The sequence below is a fragment of the Antechinus flavipes genome, chromosome 4 (assembly GCF_016432865.1).
Source record: "Antechinus flavipes isolate AdamAnt ecotype Samford, QLD, Australia chromosome 4, AdamAnt_v2, whole genome shotgun sequence".
Lineage (NCBI taxonomy): Eukaryota > Metazoa > Chordata > Mammalia > Dasyuromorphia > Dasyuridae > Antechinus > Antechinus flavipes.
In genome coordinates this window covers 344,590,759-344,611,336 of record NC_067401.1, presented here as the reverse complement: position 1 = coordinate 344,611,336, position 20,578 = coordinate 344,590,759, and the positions used below count along the sequence as shown (strand labels likewise).

The 20,578-nt window shown below is 34.1% G+C and overlaps 1 protein-coding gene across 1 annotated transcript in view; it reads right to left on the bottom strand.

The window, feature by feature from the left end:
• The window catches only part of TIAM2 (TIAM Rac1 associated GEF 2), a 205,995-nt gene extending 186,410 nt beyond the window's left edge, over positions 1 to 19,585 (bottom strand). The window contains exon 1 of the mRNA XM_051997990.1: positions 19,480 to 19,585. The gene's annotated coding sequence lies outside the window, so the exon portion shown is untranslated. The remainder of the gene's footprint in view (positions 1 to 19,479) is intronic.
• Between the last annotated feature and the right edge of the window lie 993 nt (positions 19,586 to 20,578).

Here is a 20,578-nt window from a genome sequence, read left to right as displayed (position 1 = left end):
GTCCTAACTCCCAGATTACATTTTAAATTTCTGGAGGGAAAATGGAATCTTCTTTAGTGTCATCTTCAGCACCTAGGTGAAAGGACTGCATAGAATCAATAATACATAAATATTGGCTGAATAAGTGATTATTTTCAATAAACGAGGAGTAGTGACAAGAATCGTGTTCTTTCAAATAGACAGTTTAATGTCTATCAACCTATTTTAAAATAATAATAATACTGAATGGGACCCGGTGAGATTTTCTCAAAAAGTCTATAAGATAGAGTAGGTCAGACCTTAGGCCTAAGTCACATGATCCCTATTTCCAGAGAGCTGCACAGCCCAGATTGCAGGAAGTCACATGATCTCAAAGCTGGAGGTCTCTGGGCTCAAAACCTAGGTCTAAGATTCGCAGTGACAGGAAGTGTCGTGACCCACAGGAAGTAGACAACCTTGGTGCCCATTGGTCAATAATGGTGACTTCCTTTTGAGTCCATCCAATGAAAAACTTGGGTCTTTTGCTATTTAACCAGCTTTACTATTTCCAGCTTGCCAGATCAGGCACATGTTGGGCGCTGAGCTGCCTCACAGGTGTGTGTCTGGATCTCTCCCTGCAGGGACTACATAAATGCTTTCTCCTTGTATCTGAAGATGTCTCTGATCAGTTAATTTGGGTAAGTGGGTCTAGCACTAGTCTCACACAATACTTTGAATAATTTGAAAATCTGAAGATAGGATGAAAGTAAGATGTATTATTTTTACAAAAGCAAAATGATGGAAGAGAGAAGTAACTACTACATGGCACAGTGGAAAGAATGTCAGACTTGGGACCAAGAAAACCAGAGTTAAATCCAGCCTCAGCCATTTACTGGGTCTGTGGCCCTAAGCAACCATTTAAGTTTGTTTGCCTCAGTTTCCTCATCTGTAAAATGAGCTAGGAAAGGAAATGGCAAATTACTCCAGTATCTTTGCCAAGAAAATTCCAAATGCTATTGCAAAGAGTTGGACAGGCCTGAAATGATTAAACAACCACAAAAACTATTAAACAACCAATCATCCCCCCTTTATTCTATTCAATCTCTGATGGGAAATATGGTTTATTTAAGAATTAGTAATAAAATTTTAATGTCTATAATTAAAAATAGCTAAGACAAAGTAAATTTGTTCTTCAGTTATCTGGTTACACTATTTTAGAAGCAAGCTTTATAATTCACTTTCCTGATAACAATAAAAATCCTCATGTTAAATTTCACACACACATACATACACATACACTCACACACAATGTAGTGTCAAGTACAAAGATCACAGATTGTAGATTTAGAGTTGGAAGGAACCTCAGCTCAGTTAGTCCAACATTTTCATGAGACACACAGAGGCTCGGGGCTAGGATTTAAAACTGACTCTTCTGATCCCAAATTTAGAGCTCTTTGCCTTTATTTTCTCTATTGCTCCTTCTATCTAAGAAGAGCAGCATTTAAGGCAAAATTTAGCTAATTCAACAAATGGTTTATCAAAAAAACTTTTCTTAAGCTTCAGCCATAGGCAAAACATACTAGATCCTGGGACCTGATAAACTAGTAGAAGTTGTAAGACAGGGATAAGAATAAAGACACAAATACTGAACTGAAACTCAAAAGAAGGGAAGGATTCAAAATGCAGGAGAAGACCATGCCAGGAATGAGGAATAGATAAAATATTGATTCTATTTTTAAAGGTCTATGGTGATTTCCCAGAGTTGAAATTTTGGTGAGAAGAAGGTTCCATAAAATGTCTAAGGAAACCCTGAGTTTTTTATTATAATGGCAGAACCAGAGTTTATTACAATAGCAGAGTTTATGGGAGACTGGAGTTCAGACATAGAAGTTCACTTTTCTACAATAGGAATACCATAAGATTTCTCTTCTACCATAAACTCTAGTTCCTCTGAGAATATAGTCATTTCCCTTGTTCCTTAGGGAATCATTTGAACACCTACAAACTTTGAGAAACATCTTCTCCTCCTAACCAAGGAGTTATATTGTGCAGTTAGTTTAGAATGTAATATCAAACACTGTCAGGAAGTGTGGCATCTTCTTGAAATTGAAAATTCCTTGGTTTTGAAGATTTGATTAACAGGAAGCAAATTTACCTATTTTATCAATTTCAATTAACATTCCAATTTGCAAATCAAACCTGATTAAGATTCTTTCCTTGCCTGACTTTTGTTAAAAATGAGAGTGCTATTAAGCACACAATAACAACTGTCAAAAGATGAAACAGAGGTTTCAATGAAGGGGAAAAGTCTGACCCCAAGAAGAGGAAAAGGAAGATTACACAAATATCTTTTTTTCTACTTCATTCCTATGGTAAGCTGTCATTTGTCTAGCTGACTCCTAAGTCGGTTATTAGTTCAGAAATAAACAAAGTTTTTACTCATGTGGCACCCCATAACATTTGAAGATGGGATAAAGTGTAAACTATCACAGATAGTTGTTTTATATTGAAGGTACAGCAAAAAAGAGCGATGATGTGCCAAAGGGACAAGGGCCCCTAGGCACAGCCTCTCCCTGGAATGCTGCATATGAGGTGTTCCCTTGGTCAGACACCCTACCAAGTATCTAGAATCCTAAGCAATACAAACTTAAGCAACTCCTTTTGAGGTGGCAAATAATTATGATCTGAAGGAATACCCATCAATTGGGGAATGGCTGGATAAGTTATATCATATCAGTGTGATAGAATACTATAGTGTTGTAAAAAATGATGAAGAGGATAGGTTCAAAGAAACAAACTGACGCAAAGAGAAGAAACCAAAAGAACAATTTATACAACAACATTATAAAAATGAACAACTTTGAAAGACTCAGAAACTCTGATTAACACAATGATCAACCAAAATTCCAGAGGACTTATTCTATCCACTTTCAGACAAGTGATGGATTCACAGAATGCAAATTTGAAGCTTTTGTTTTGTTTTGTTTTGTTTTGTTTGATATGGTCAGATTTGCTTGTATAAGTTGCAGGCAAATTTTATACAAATCAGATTTGAGGGAAAGAAGATTTTGAATTTTGGTTAGATCAAAATGGTGCTGGTTGTTTAAAGGATGGGGCAGTTGGATGCCACATGGATAGAGTGCCAGGACTGGAGTCAGGAAGACTTACCTTCCTGAGTTCAAATATGACCTCAGATACTTATTAGCTATGTGACCCCGAGCATATTACTTAACCCGTTTGCCTCAATTTCCTCATCTGTAAAATGAGTTGAAGAAAAAAAGGAAAACCACTCCAGTGTGTTTGCCAAGAAAACTTCAATTGGGGTCACAAAGAGTAGAACATAACTGAAGTAACTGAACAACAACAAAAGTTCAGACTGTGTATGTTCTCTAGGCCTTATTGCAGATAAGCACTAGGAATTTTCATCAACAATTTCTCAGCAGTAAGTGTATGTTGAAGCAGTGCAAACTTCAATATATTAGCATATTTTGATTTAAAGTGGATATGACAACAGAATCTCTGAATTTTTTTAAATGGAAATTCCTATGATGCAATTGAAGAGTTTAATTGTTATTGTATCTTCAAGTTCTTTCTTCTCAATTGATTCCTACCTCTCTCACTAAAAATAGAAAGTCCACATAAATTGGCATCAAATTACCATTAGTTGATCTAAATTACTTGCATTTCCCCAAAGAATCATAATCATAGGTTTTCATTAAAGTGCAAGGATTGTGGGTCTTTTCATTTTAATTATTTCAACATGAAATTGGCAACATATTTCCCATGGGTCCTCATGAAAGTGAATAACTTAAATCTCAATTAGAGAATTCTTTTATATAATCTTTTAAACACATACTTTTATTGATATTTTTTAAAGAATGCATTATGAGGGGGTTAAGAAAAAGATTTCAAGGACCTTCTCTAACTGTTTTGCTAATTACATCACTTCATGTTACAACCCCAGCCCAAATGATTTCTTTTCTCTAAGACTGTGCACATGCCATTGCCTCTGAAAAACCTGAAACCTTTCTTCTTGTTTATCTCAACCTTTTTGCCTTCTATCTACTGTATCCTTAACTTTAAACTGAATGGCACAACTATTTTTCTTGTAAAGTGAGAAGATTGGAACTAAATGATGTTTAAAGTATTTTCAGCTCCAAATCCTAGGATCCCACTAAGCATCCTGGTTTCTGTTCCTTTTGATTCTGCATCCCTCTGAGACCTACATACTTTTTTTCCAAATCAAGTGTGAATATTTGAATTTCATCACGTCCACCAGTTTATCAGCAAATAGCACAGTTTTCATAGTATTTACTCTTTGTTTTTAAATTTTATTGACATATTTTGTTTTAAAATCACCATGCTTCACTCTGGCCATCTTTAACATGGATTTTGTGAATCCAATGATCCCAATCAAGGATCTTATTTAAAAAAAAAACAAAAACTATTCCTGTTCTGGAAAGAAAACGTCAGTTACTTATAACTCCTAGACATATCACTCCTAGAGAATAGAATAGCAAATCACCCCAGTAAATGCCAAAGGAGGGTGATAAAGTCAGAAATTACTGAAAATAGCTAAATAATAAGACACAACTTCTCAATATATTTTGTTTCACAGCAGAGAATATATGCCCTTAAAGAACAAAAACTATACTTAATCTGACAGGTAAAATGTTCTTTGCTCTTCTAATTTGCTTACGATATTATACTTTATGTCTAAATCATGTACCCATTTTAACAATATCTTGATATATCTTGTGAGATGTTGATCTATTCCTAACTTCTGCCATACTATTTTATAGTTTTCCCAAAAGGTTTTGTCAAAAAGTGAATTCTTATCCTAGAAGCTGGAATCTTGGGTTTATCAAACAGTAAATTACTACAGTCACTGACTACTGTATCTTATGAACTTAATCTATTCCACCGATCCACCACTTTATTTCTTAGCCAGTACAAAATAGTTTTGATGATTGTGGTTTAATAATAGTTTTAAATCTGTTATGGCTAGGCCACCTTTCTTTGCAATTTTTTCCTTTAATTCCCCTGATATGCTTGATCTTTTATTCTTCCAGATGACTTGTTTTGTTTTTTTTCCTAGCTTTATAAAATATTTTTTGGTCATCTGATTGGGTATGCACTGAATAAGCAAATTAATTTAGATAGAATTATCATTTTTATTACATTAGTTCAGCCTACTCATGAGCAATTAATATTTTTTTTCATTCTATAGATCTGACTTTATTTGTATGAAAAGTGTTTTGTAAGGCTATTCATATAGCTCTTGGGTTTATCTTGGCAAGTAGATTTCCAAATACTTTATAATATCTACAATTATTTTAAATGGAATTTCTCTATCTCTTAATGTTAAGCTTTATGATGATAAATAGACATTCTGATTTGTGTGGGTTTATTTTATGACTTTGCTAAAATTCTTAATTATTTAAAGTAGTTTTTAACTGATGCTTTAAGTTAAAACTGTGTTGTTGCACACAATGCTGTGAATCACCCAAAGAATGACAGAGAAGTTAACGATAGTCACAACTAGGCTACAAAATGCATTACCCATGAAGAACCATACAGGGAAAGTAGTGGAAAGTATGTGGTCATGTAGCAAGGACAAAGATCCATCTATATCTATACATTATCAAGCTCTATCATACACATGCATACACATATACAGCCAACATATTAACTACACTTTGAAGGAGTTAAGGGAAGACATGGATAAGAATCAAAGAATGAGAAGGTGTATTCAGATTATAATCTGGCCTATGGAAGGAGTACCCACATTCATGGAATCACAGAACCAGCAAAGTATCACTATAAATGCTCTAACAAAAGGATCTTAGTTAAGAATATTAATTCAACAGAAACTTATGAATATTTATTACAAGGAGTTTTGTATCTATTTAATACAATTACTCATATCTATATTATCAAGCTGTCAATGTTGGTCGGGATATAAAAGTATTCAATATTAAACATTATTTTGATAATGAGATTGATAATCATTAAAATTAATCATAAAAAAACATGTTTGATTTAGATGGTTAAAACCAACATCCTTAGTTCAACTGGCTAACAAACTAACAAAGTAACCCTAGAGGAAGTTGTACTTTATTCAACTGGTGGATTAACTGTCCCATCTATTCACTTAAAAGTGGGTTAGTAAAAGTAAATCATCTTCAAAAACATTTGATCTTCAATGAAAGAAGTAAATAAGTATTTTGTTATATTGCAGTAATACTTTTACAGTATGGGAAGCTTTAGAATTTCTCTATTTAGGATTATACATTATAGATAGTAAATATATTTGAAGTAAAATTTCTGATGCTTAATTACAGGGAAAGCAGATGCCTCATTAGCTAATTAGTGGCTATGAGTTCTAATTCCATCTCTAATGTGGTGTTGTATAAACATTTAAACAACCCTTATCTCAATTTCTTCATTAGAAAAATAAGAACAGATGTATAAAATCTATCTGATAAGTTAATGCATATGATGGTGAATTGAAAACTGAAATGTTTATATATGTTGATTAGTTGATAACTTTTTTAACTTTCAGAAATATTAATCTAACAACAAGACAAAAAAAGATCAAGCAGGATTCATTTTATATTATTTCAACAGAAGAAATTAGGAAAGAAGATGCTTCTAGGGCCCCTGAAAAGAGGCAAAATCATAATTATCTAGAACTGAAAGGCTGATTATTGCTGAACAATCATTTGTCAGTTGTGACCTTATTTGGGGTTTTGCTTGGAAAAGATATTGAAATAGTTTGACATTTCCTTCTCTAGCCCATTTTACAAATAAGGAAACTGAGGCAGACAACATGAAGGTGGCACTGCTACTAAGTGTCTGAGACTGGATTTGAAATGATGAAAATGAGTTCCTGACTCCGGGCTCACCAGTCTTCCATCTGTATCACTTAGCTGCCCAGCAAGGATGATAGCTATGATCATAAACTTAGAGCCTGATCTTTTCAAAGAATTCACAAGTATTCTAAATCCAATCCCCTTATTTCATGATAAGAAAACTGAGGCCCAGATAGGAAAAGTGATTTAATCATGGTCACACAGATAATCAACAGCAGAGCTAAGATTGACACCCAGATTCTCTGACTCCAGATATGGTACTCTTTTCACTGAACCATATTCAACAATATCCTGTCTTAGTTAACTTACTTTGGACTTTGCTGAGATGTAACTATACCTAGAAATTATATTTTTGAAATTTTTAATCTGAAAGATTTTTCAGAAGAAAAAGGAGTTTCAGCACTTGACATAGTGGTTTGAGCATAGTATTATGCCCTTTAAAATTGTTTATTGACCAACTGCAGGTATAATTAGAAGGGGATAATAAACATGCTAATAAAGGGTCATTTCATAAGGATAGTGGCAGGACTTGTTACCTTCTCATAGTTCTGTAAGGTTACCTAGGCTAATTTATTTAGAGCACACAGTCAGAAAGTGTCAGAAGGGAAGCTTGAACCAGGTATTCTCAGCTCTGAAGCGGATTCTCTATCCACAATGCCGTAATGTATTTTTTAAATTTTTATGTTTTAATGATCAAAAACTCAAGTTGTAAACATGATAAAATCCGTCAATAAAAGAAGTGGAAATTTAATGGTCTTCTCATAACAGATACTAACTTTAACTGTATTAATCACAAAAAACAATTTGCCCTTGATTCTACAATAGCTACTTTTTTTCAATCACAATATCTGAAATAAAAATATTTTATACACAACTTTTTACATACCTAAATTATTTTAGTTCAATAACTGCATTGTTATAGTCCAAATGTTTCTCCAGTAGCTACAAAATATGAAAAGACTTAGTAAGGAAGCCTCCAGCATATCAGTAGAAACTCTAATGAGGATTAATGGAATCACAGAGACACAAATCTCAAAGGATAAGAAGACATGTAGAGGTTGGAATCTGCATCAGTGAACAAAGTATCCATGCCAAGGAGTTCTATCACAAACTTATCAATTAATATGTGTATTTTGTCAATTTTTTAATATATTGACTTATCATTCTCTTAAGCCTTTCTTACAAATCCACTGCTCAGACACAACCATGCTTAAACTCACTGGATATATTGATGCAAGCATGAAAAAAGCAGCATCTTTGAAAGAGCAATCTCCACTTATGCCTCTGGGAATATTCATCTTTACAAAAATTATCCCTTAAAAAACAAATGGAATCAACTAAGCTCACTGCCCTTTTTAATTCATCATAAAGAAATTGGCTTCAAGTCAGAGAGGATAGCAGAAAAAAATAATAAAAACAAATGAACATTGATTTGACACAAATTAATTTTCTTAGGCAGTTCTTTCTCTCACAGAGGTAGTTATAGAAAAACAAAGAACTAAAAGCTAAATAAGTCAAACTGCAGTGTGTGTGTGTGTGTGTATGTTTTAAAATAGCCCACAAAGAACACGTTTTGAACTAGACAATAATGAGGGTACAGCTCTAAACTTTAGACAATCAAACAATAACAATATTCCTTGTTCATGTTACTAAGAAATATAACTTGTTTTTTCATTTTCTTTGCAAAACTATACAGTAACTTGTGACTTCCCACAATATTTTACTTTCTGAACATATTTATATTTCTGTTCTTTTAATATGTTTTTCTTATCAAACAAACCTTTAATTATATAATAATTTTCCTTTTCCCTGTGATTTTTTTTAAAAATTGACTACCTTGCTTTTATTCCTTTCTCATTTTCCTTTGATCTCTTGATTCAAATAACTATTTACTCTGCATGTGTATAAGCTTTAATTCTCCAATTGTGGCATGTATGCTTTTTGACAGGGATTATGTCTTGATAAATGCTTTGCCAAGGAAATGAACTCTCTTCCAAACACTGAGACAGTCAACCTCTGTAAGTCGAGGCCAAATAATGGAAAAATTAAGAACCAGTAACTGCCAACCTGTCTTGGAAGGGTTGTAAGGTACTAAAAAAAAAGGCTTTCTTACATCTTATTTTTCCAATGGCTTGTGGGGAGGGGGAGAGGGGGATTACTGGAGTAGGGCAACTCATACAGTTCATAATTTCTTGGAACATAGTAAAAGCAAAGATTTTCCAATTTTCTTGGGCACCAAAACTTGAATTGACTCACCCTACAAGACTCATAGCTTTCTTCTCAGCAGCTCTTGCAAGGCTTGAAGACCAAGTGATAAACATAGCCAGAAAATGCCAATTCTAGGTACCCATACTCATTCCAGAAAACACTGCCAATTTATTACAGGACATTTTTGGAATAAATAAAAAGCAGAGACACTACTGTATTGACTAAGTTTCTATAATCAAAGTTCAAATTTTCCAGAAGTAAAGTATGGCTGTGAGAGTTGGACTACAAAGAAAGCTAAATGCCACAGAATCAACAGTTTTGATTTATGGAGCTGGAGAAAACTTGAGCTTTTTGAATTGCAAAAGTTAATACTTAAAAAAAATTACTTCAGGCAATCTATTGGAAGGACAAATATTAAAGCTGAATCTTCCTTTGGCCACGTAATAAAAAGACAGGACTTATTGGAAAAGCCCCTGATGCTGGGAAAGATAGATTGAAGGCAAAAGGAGAAAGGCATGGTAGAGGATGAAATGGATAGATAACTGTCATAGAAGCAATGAACATGAGCTTGATCAGACTTTAGGAAATAGTGGAAGACAGAATGCTCTGGAATGCTATGGTCCATGAGGTCAGTGAGCATCAAACATGGCTCAGCAACTGAACAATAAAACTCTTGGAAAATGATCAGACAATTAGATGGTCACAGTCCAATCCTTTCATCTTACTTGTGAGGAAATGGAGGTACAAGGAGGGGAAATAGCTTTCCCGAAATACATGATAAACATTAGATGCCTAGAAATACTATCTGAAAACTTCTATGTAAAAGCCTCTGCTGAATACACAATTTCCATATTAGAGTAGATGACTTAGAATTTACTAAAAATATCTCTGGTTATCTAGCAATGAGAGTTCAGTTTCCTTCTACATGCCTCAGTTCTTCTCATCTTCATCGTCATCCATTCCTAGGCCTCAGGTCTGGTCGCAAAAGATGATGTAGTCCTACTTCCCAATAATGCTAATTTCTTTCTTCCTATACTCTGTATCTCATTCCTTCCCACTCCACCAAGCCCTTGTTCCTGTAACCATTACTCCTCCCTCTTTCATCTTCAGTCTATTTCTCTCTTTAATGCCTTCTTTTAATTCCCTGAAAATAAGTTTTCTCAACCCTAAAAAAAGCTTGCCTTAAATGTATCTATGCCCAAAAAACTACTATTCCAAGTCTCACATCTTCCTTAAAAATATACAGGGGCTAGGACAAGAATGGTACCTAGTTGAGTAAAATAAAGCCCTGGATCATAAGAATTTTAAATCCTAGAATACACTGAAGCCTATCTTTTGTTTAGCATCATCTTGAAAGCTAGTGGTCTAAAATAAATTTATTTGAATTTCATTAATTACAAGTTATATGATATAAATAAAACCACACAGATATAATTCCTACTCTCTAATAGTTTCCAAAATCAAACAAAAAAGACAGAAACAAACATGATGTTAGAAGAAATATTAAACTAGGTCATGTGACCAACAAGTTGCTACTTAACCATTTTCTACAGATCTCAATACTCTGAATCTCCAACAAAGGAATTATTTGTCAGGTGTTATGCATCTGTTAATCTATTAATTACAGCTAAATCCATAGATGACAGAACCTCCAAGAAGATAAAATCCTTATGACAACACAAGAGAACTCTAATATTTAGAAGACTTCCTCAGTTCTCCTCCCCCAATCAGCCTTTACATGTCTACAGCAGCAAGTACAAGCAAAATGAGACAAGCTTGTTCCTGGAACTTGCCTTACTACTACAGTACCTTCAAAAAAGTGTGGATTTTGAAGTGGTTTATGGTTGTGATGGAATACTACTATTATATGAAATGATGAATTCATGATCTTGGAAATCCTTGGAAAGACTTACATGAAATGATGAAGAGCAAAATGAGCAAAACCAAGAGAACATTATATGCAGTAATAGCAATATTGTCTTAAGAACGATTAAATCATTTCAACTATTATAAACAAATTAGAAATCAAAGTCATATGAACAAAGACACTATCTGAAAGAAAAAAATTCAGTTTAATGACTCCTCCCAAAGTTAAGGTTTTCTTAATTATTCCCATCCCAAGCTTCTAGTGCTTCATCAAAAATAAATAAATGTAAAAAAAATTTTGCATATGTTTACATGTACATGTGCTTCTCTTCCTGCCCCGCCCTGAAAATATAAATAGTTATAGACAAAAACTGCTCTTTCTTTTTTCTTTGCATCTCCAATGATTAGCATGATTCATTGATTGATTGATTCAAGCTGATTAGAAAGTACAACTGTATAACAGGGCTGGATTGAAAAGAAAGTTCTATGCTCAACTTGTGTAGAATGAATGGAAATAGTCTGCTCTGATCACTCTGGAAAGATTTCCTATAAAGAACTTAACCCCCCATTCTGAAGCTAAACTCCAGACTTTTAAATTATGAAACTGACATGCTAAGGCAAGGCTCACCATAGATTGCCAATACTAACCAGGGATGCTTTATGATGTTTCCACACACAAAAACAGGAGGTCAGCCTGCCTGACTATCACTGCCACACAATCTGCAGTATTATCAAATAAAGTACAATGGCTAATTGGGATTTTGTGTTCTTTCTTGCCCAACATACTTTTATCAAAAAACAATACCAATGGGGTGCCATGCCCTTCTTTTGTATCCATATGACATCATTCTCATTCATTCAAACATAAAACCTAACCTCAATCTACAGAGAGGAAGTGGTAGTTGGGGGAAAAGCATAATAATTTCCATCAATTTCTGTTTAGCCCACTCTGGTTGTTATTAGGCTACATTCCTGGAATATGAGCACAAACGGAAATTTCAACCATCTACATCCATCTGACTGGCACCTTTATGAGCTGAACTTTGCTCACTCATTGTTTTATTAGCTCTCAAAAAAGGTGGTGGGAGGGCTGACGATACTCTTCAGCGTAACAGCTAAAGCTAGGAATAAATTTGGAACTTTAAAGATCAACTTGTTTATTTTGAACACAATAAACACAAGTTTATTAATCAAGTTCACAATCCAACACAGTATTATACAATTGAGTTCCAAAGTGAAAGCCTTTCAAAATCTCATTGGGAATTATTCAAAAAGTTTCTGCCCTTATGAAAACCCAAATCAAAGAAACAAAATCTCTTAACCATGGTAGTAAATAAAGGGAAGGGGAAGCTGGGGTGAGATGCTTTTCTCCATCCCTACTTAGGCTCATGTATTGTCAGATCTGTATTGCCAAAAATTCTGAGCTTGTATTCTTGCTCTAGAAGCATGTGCAATTCACAACTGATCATAGACTCTTTTAGACACATTATCTTAAAAAAATTTAAAAAAAAAGATTTGTTTTAGATTTATTCTCTGTTCTAGCTCCTCCACCACTATTTTTTTAATGTGCATTTCAGCCTATGACATATACCAGGCTCTCAGCATCCCAACACGTTTCTAAGACTAGAAATTACCTCCCAAAAGATTCAAATATACATTGGTAGAGAGAGTTTACTTGCCAGGAGTTTCCTAGACCAATAAATTCATAGGTCAGTCCAAAAATGGCAATAAATTCATGTGAGCTACTATTATTGCAACCAGAATTTTTAGGTCTTAATAGTATAGGAAGCTATATAATGCATTTCAGGTGTTAGTCCCCACAGAGCATGATAGTAAATTTCACACAACAGTACTCTACAATATCAAATCCATTCCTCCACAAGACTTTGAAAACTTCTTTAAAAAGAAAAAAAATTATTAGAAGTAGGTTGAAAGCTCCCTTTTGTTTCCTTATACAATCCTTTTATTTTATTCTGTTCAATTCAACAACCGTGCCTATTATATACAAAGTATTACTAGCTAGGTGCTGGGTATACAAAAATAAAAGTAGATATAATTCGTTCTCTAAAGTAAATAGTATTAATAATGTCTAGTATTTATATGGTACTTTTAGATTTGAAAAATGTCCTATATTTATTACCCTATGAAGTAGCAGCTATTATTAACATCATTTCCCAAATAAGGACATTGAGGCTTTCAACAATTAAATAATTTGGCTAGGATCATGCTGCTAATAAGTGTCTTAGGCCGGATTCTAGATCTAGATCTTTCTGATTCCAAATCCAACATTCTTCTACTAAGCAACTTCACAGACATGATATAATAAGGGAAAATTGTGTGACTTTAAAATGTAAATAACTATGATAAAAAGCCATAATGCAGAGGAGATACAGACAAAATATTGTGATAGATCTAAGTAGGGAATTGGGAAATAGAGGTTGGGGGAGTCAGAAAAGGGTCATGGAACTAGCATCCCGGGAGCTAAAACTCTAAGGAAGAGAAAGATTTCTGGAGGTGTAGATGAGTGGGGATTGGCACAAGGGATAAGAGTGGGGAATATTCCCCAGAAAAAATGCAAAAGAATTACTCAATGCAATAATCAACCATGATTCTAGGTAGTTGAAGATGAAGCACACTATTTACCTGGTGACAGAGAAGCGATGGACTCAAAATCAGAATAATACATAACAATTTCTGATATAAAATGAAGAAATGAGGGAAATCTGCTTCCCTAAATATGGATATTTATTACAAGGGTTTTCTTGTGTGTGTGTGTGTGTGTGTGTGTGTGTGTGTGTGTTGTTCACTTGGGAATGGGCGAGAGGAAGGAAGTAAAGGAATATAGAAGTAATACTAGTTAATTATAAAAAATAATAAAATTAAATTTTAAAAATACAGCTTGCATTGATGCTTGCCAACAGTGCTATGGCATTGGAGATGATGAAGTGTGACATTTGAATGCTCCATTGCCTTGTATGCCAGGACCACAGCAAAGGAATGGAACATACCATTTTGGTGATGACATTACAGGTACAGGACCAACACTGAGGCAAGAATTGGACCACCAGGCAATCATTTTCACAAAATGATCTTATTAGGATTGATGAACAAAAAGTATTTAAATTATTATCTTGGAGATGACATAGAAATCTCATTCCTGAATTTGAAATCTGAAACCACTGTCATCATCATTGAATTAATAAAGTTTTATCATTAACTTTAGTCAGTTCCTTTCTTTTTCAAAAAATTGAACAGTAAAAACTTTTTTCTAAAATAAATTTGAAGTATAACAGTAACCAGAAAAAGTTTACTGAAACACATTTGAAAAGAATATAAATTAAATGTAATGAAAACAATATTAAAAAGATAAATTAACTATATCTATTTTGGTAAAAATGCTATTCTAAAACTAAATCAAAAATGGATAAAAATGACTAAATGAATGAATAAATAAGCAATTATTATTTATTAATTATTAATTGTGCTAAACATTGGAAATACAAATAAAAAATATGATGGTGCCTGCAATCAAAAAACTCATAACATATATATATGGAAGGCTTCAATTAATAAGCCCTTCTGGGCCCAAATCTATAGGTGGCACATAATAAGTATTAGCTATTATTAAATATGAACTATTGTTACTTTAATTATTCTCATTTTTATCTCTTTCAATGAAATTAAGCTTGACATGTTCCTGAGACAAATTGCTATTCTGCTATTTATAAAACTAATATTCTGTGTACTTCTGTACAGATAATTGCTTTTTTTTTAACAGAAGAAAAGTACTGAGATATAAACTCTTTTTTGTAAAATTCATTGAAAGTGTCTTTGAGACAATTCCATTAGTAGAAAAGATGACAAAGATGATATATATCTTATTCTATTCCCACTTGATTTTAATTTCTTCCACAAATTCCCTATATTTCAAAAGTTTTTCATTCCATGTAGATTAGAAATTAAAAGTATTAGAGAAGTATCTAATAAAAAGGTTGTTCTTAAATTTTTCTGGATTAATGTGGTATTAGTCCAGGAGCACCAATTCCAGTACAATTTAAAACTGCTATTGTTCAGTCTTTTCAGTCATTTGATTTTCCTTAACCCATTTGGGGTTTTCCTAGCCAAAGATACTGGAGGGGTTTGTCATTTTCCTCTACAGATCATTTTCTAGATGAGGAAACTGAGGCTTTCCCAGGATTATACAGCTATTAGGTGTCTGAGGCCAGACTTGAACTCAGGAAGATGAGTCTTTCTGACTCCAGGACTAGTGCTCTATCCCTTGGGTCACCTAGTTGGTCATTAATTTAACCACAGGATTCTTTGTAGCATAAAGATTTGTTGTCTGTTAATATATGGAATAAAGCAAGCTCTTACTGTATAATTCTAATACCTTGATCACATCTTTCAAGGTAATAGCAGATGCTAATTTTTTCAATATCTACTGGCTCATCAATCGTCATTCCTTTTTAAGATGTATTTAATTCCTTTCTCTTTCTTTACCTTATCACAGAATTCTGGAATTGAAAGACTTTCTAGAAGAGTTCCTAGATGTCAGATTAGGGCTGAGGACAGAAACTTGGAGAACACCCACACAGAAGGAGACAAAGATTGATTAGGTGACTAGTTTCAATAGAATTGGGACAGAAGTCAGTAAGAAAGTGAACCACTTTTTTAGGAAACATGGCGGAGATAAGTCAGTAACTAGATGAGGTAAAAGGGTTAACAAAAGGGTTTTTTTTTTTTTTTAAATGAATAAAGAGATGTGAGTATGTTAAAAAGCAGTCAGGAAAAAGCCAGTACAATAGAAAAGCCTGAATATTTATGAGGGAATAAACTGATTTAGTAAGAGCCTGGAAAAGATGGTAATGCATGGAATCAAAGGCACCAGGAAAGGAACTAGCCTTATTTTGAAACAGGAAGAGAGAAGCAAATGGCATTCCTAAGAAGGATTTAGGAGTGAAAAAAGGACAGTTGAAGGGGTCTCCAGAAATAAAATGTTCCCAATCTTTTTAGTCTCAAAAAAGTTTAAGTCTTCTGATATAATTGTTTTTAGTGAAGAAGGGTAGCAGAGTGCTTCTTAAAAGCCTGCTGAGAAAGTAAAGCTGTAGAATAACTCACTTAGAAAATAAAATAGGAAGAAAATAAAAGAATAGGAAAAATACTGCCAAGTGGAAATGAGAACCATAAATTTAAAGTGATAAAACCAGACCAATTATATGATTTTTTTTTCCTGGTGAGTCTCATCAGTCTAATTTCAGGAGTGGAAAAATTTGGTGGTAGGAATTGTGCAGGGTTAAAATTTATCTGATCAGGAAAAGGGAAAGGTGTGAAAGGAAAGGGATTTTCATGTGGCAACTAATCAAATGTGAAAGTGGCAGGCTATAGTTTCAATGTTAGATATGAAAGCAAGTGGAGCCAAAGTGGGTAAGATGAGAACAAAGGAGAAAAAGGAAGGGGTCAAGGTACTAGAGGTTATGAAGAGGGTAAACAACTAGGTGCTGGAATCACTGAAGAAGATATGAATGACCTGGACATCAAAAAATGATGTAAACAAGAACATTTATAGGATATTACACTGTATTAAGTACTATACAAAATCTTGAAATGGAAAACATTATTCCTCACCTCAAAGAATCTAAGAGGTACAAGATAATAAGAAAATATTTAACATCTTACAAAGTGAATAAGTTTTGGAGAAATTTCCAATAAGGAGGGAAGAAAATTAGATAAGATTTATCACAGAAAGTTTCAGCCCTCACAACATTCCCTTCAAAACAACTTTAAAAAACCATCTCAAATCAAATTCTAGAGTGGCAAAAATCAATAAAAATTCAAAGTGAGACATTTTTTGAGGTCCAAAAAACTAAGGAAGTTAGAAAGAGGAATCTATGGCATTGGAGTGGAAGCTGAATTAAAGCCCACATGGATGAAATATCATTGGTGGGACATAAGCAGCATCAATTTGGGGAGCTCTTAAGTCAGAGATGGAAAGGGGACTGACAACTGGTCAGAAAGAAATTACAGGGAACTCATGTGCTAAAATTGGATACAAGAACAGAGCCAGATGCCTGGCAATTACAATACTTATCCCCATTTCTCAGTCATAGTTCAAGAACAGAAAAGAGCACTTTCTGCCAAAAGGGCACAGGAGACCTGAGAGATAATACTGATTTGTTCACAAGGATTCATGGACCCTGAGGAATAGTATCACTTCTGGTACCAAAGTAAACAGAGATCCTGAGGAGTAGTATTTATTACTTCTTACATACAGACCAGAGTTCAGACCAGAAGAGCAGTGACCACTTCTCTTCCCAGATCACACTACTTTGGGAGAACTGAAAAGTAACAAATATACAAAACTATCTCTAAAAACAGAAAAAGATTGAAGCTTGAGATAATGCACTCCATCTGAATTCCAGGAACAGAGTGCAACTTTAACATAAAGTTCAAAGGAAGAAATAGTGCAGAAAAATGAGTAAGCAACAAAAAAGCATCTGATGTCAAAAAGATACTATGGTGATAGGGGAGATAAAGATGCAAACTCAAAAGACAGTAAGTTAAGATAAGAGGGAAGGGGTGATTTTTAAAAGGGTAAATTGTGGTGAGCTTTTTCTTCTCAAAACACAGCCAGGTGATAAAAGTTCAGATCTTTTATTATCTCCAATATAGCCCGATTAGCTTAGAGGCCTATCTCTCTGCTTGGTTCCAAGAGCTCCCTCTGAATGTCACCAAATCCAAAGGTTTTGTCCTTCAGCCTCTGCCTCTGCTTTCTTCAGCCTCCAGCCAGCTCCACTCTTCATGTCATTCCGGAGAAATCTCGACTTGTAGCTTCTTCACTCTGAAGAACTTTTTTGACTGGCCCATTGAAGCTCTATTTATGCTCCTTCAAGAGAGGGATTGTGGGTTTTCTCCCATAGTGCTCTCTGGCCCAAAGAGCTTCAAGGGAGGTATGAACTCATTGAACTCCAATGAGTAAAGGTGTGAACACAAGCCTTGTATTAATTAGTTTTACTTAGTACCTTGTTTCAGGTTCTGCCCAAAACATCTTCTTGTAAGATTAGATCAACTCTAATTAGTTAGCAGTTAGTAAGGATTCCAACAGTAAATAAAAGAAGGCAGTGGTCAGAAGCAAAATAGACTTTAGAGAAGAAGCGAGATTTTTAAAAGGAGACAGAGAAAAGAAAAAGAAGAAAACAGGATGGAGGCAAATGTATAGTTAGTAATCATAACTGTGAATGCAAATGGTGTAAACTTAACCTATAAATAGAAGAGAATAGCAGAATGGATTAGAAAACAGAATCCAATAATATGTTCTTTACAAAAAGTACATGTAAAGCAAAGACACAGACTTAAAATAAAGGACTGGAACAAAATCTATTATGCTCTAGCTGAAGTAAAAAAAAAAAAAAAAAAAAGGTAGACCTAGCATCATGATCTCAGAAAAAGCAAAAGCAAAATGGAGCTAATTAAAAGAGATGAGAAGATAAACTATATATTGCTAAAAAAATACCATAGAAAATGAAGTAATATCAATACTAAACATTCATGCATTACGCAGCATAGCATTCAAATTCTTAAAGGAAACGTTAAATGATTTACAGGAGGAAGTGGACAATAAAACTGCTAAATCTAAGCAATTGTCAGGTTATGTTGTAGTGGGAATTCTTTTTCAGGTATAGGTCGATAAGGGAGCTACTGAAGTCTCTTCCAACTCTATAATTTTGTGATTCTTCCCTTAAAGGCATTATAAAAAATTCTTATAAGCAGTCCAGACCCTAATGAATGTTTTAGTTACAGAGCTACATAACATGATAGCAAGACTGGGTTGGTCATGATCTGTGGTGTCACTGGCATAAAAAGGCACAGAAATTCCTTTCAGTCACCCCAAGCAGCAACTCATATGTAACTCAATCTCTAGTGCTGGTTCACTAAGCACAAAAATATGGAGCTAGTAGGTTTCAGAGAAGGGACTTCAACCAGATTTTTTTTTACTCTAAGACTGATCTCTCTCCTCCTGCCAGACTCTACACCATACTATAGCCTCCTGATGTCAAGGATATTTTATTTAATCCTATGCAAGCATCTTTCTAGACTGCTAAGTGGCACGGTAGATAGAACACGAACTATAAGTGGGGAAAACCTGAATTCAAATCTGGCCTTGGGCATTTAAGAGCAATATGATATTTAACCCTGTCTGCCTCAGTATCCTCATTTGTAAAATGAGCTGGAAAAGGAAATGACAAACCACTCCAGGATCTTTGCCAAAAAAACTCCTAATGGAGTCACAAAGAGTCACTCATAACTGAACAATAACAACAATAAAGCATGTTTTTCATGACTGAACATCATAAAAACTATATAGTGAACTTTCAGAAACTACTTTTCTTGATAATTAGTACAGTTTTAAAACTTGCTTTGTATAAGGGCTGTGATAAAAACATGACATGTTAAGAACATTTCTGAATCTTGAAGCTGCTGTTCAAAGCACATCACTGCTTCTTCAGAATTTTCTCCCTTAAGAATAAGCATAAAACTTAGAGTACATACATATATACATACCAAGAAGACATACCTCTCTCACATTGTAATGCAATGTATCTTGTTGCAATCAGTCAGTGATCCAGATTATCTTTCCAACAACAAAAAAACACACCCAAACAATGATTCTCCAAGTGGAGGAAATGGTGTGGCCCAGGAATGTCAGCCAACATTCATACTTTAGAGTTTCCTGAAACTAAAAAAAAAAAAAAAACGTTTTAAGCCATCTTTTTTTCCCAAAAAAAATTATTCATTCAGCAGAAATAAAGACCAAATTTAGCTAATTTCCTTAATTAAAGAGGCACCCACTACTAGATACAAAGACTAAATCCCTCTACTCATTTTCACAAACCACCTGAGAGTTGCTTGATTGAGATAAAACACCCTTTGCCATCCTTTGAGGGTAGCCAAAACCCTTCTAGAGAGACTAGGTTACCATGGAATAACTAGATCAGATGAATGCTCAAACAGTATAATACCCCAGGAGATGCTTTTTGTTATCCTAATCCAGGTATTATATAACAACAAAATACTTTGTTCTTACTTAATTGGAGGGCAAAAGCTATGCACCCAAGAATTTCTGGCAGCACTCTTCTGCAAAATAGAATCCCTACTTTTATCTCACTTTACTGATTCACTTTATAAATGAAGAAATTAAGGCTTAAAGAATTAAACTTTCTCATTGTTACAAAGCTAGTAAGTGTCAGAGCAAAGGTTTAAATCCAGACCTCTTGGTTCTAAGGTTAGAGTTCTTTTCACCATGCTGTGAATAAAGGCATCCATGTGCCTTGAACTATACTCTCCACACAATAGTTACTTAATACATGCTTATTTATTATTAATTGATTAACATATTTCTTGGATTATTTTTTAAATCTTATTAAATTCTATTATGCCACAGCTATTTCCCAATAATACATGCACACAGCCCAAAACACACACATACTAAACTCTCCCTTTTCATAAGGAAAAAGCAGGTTAAGCAAAAACCAGCTGACCTGACACATCTGGCAGCATATGCAATATTTAAAACTCATAATTTCCCACCTATGCTAATATAATTAGGATAAATAGAATGATCAAAAAACAATATATTTTGTAAAACAGAACTCCAGAATTTCAGAGATAGAAAG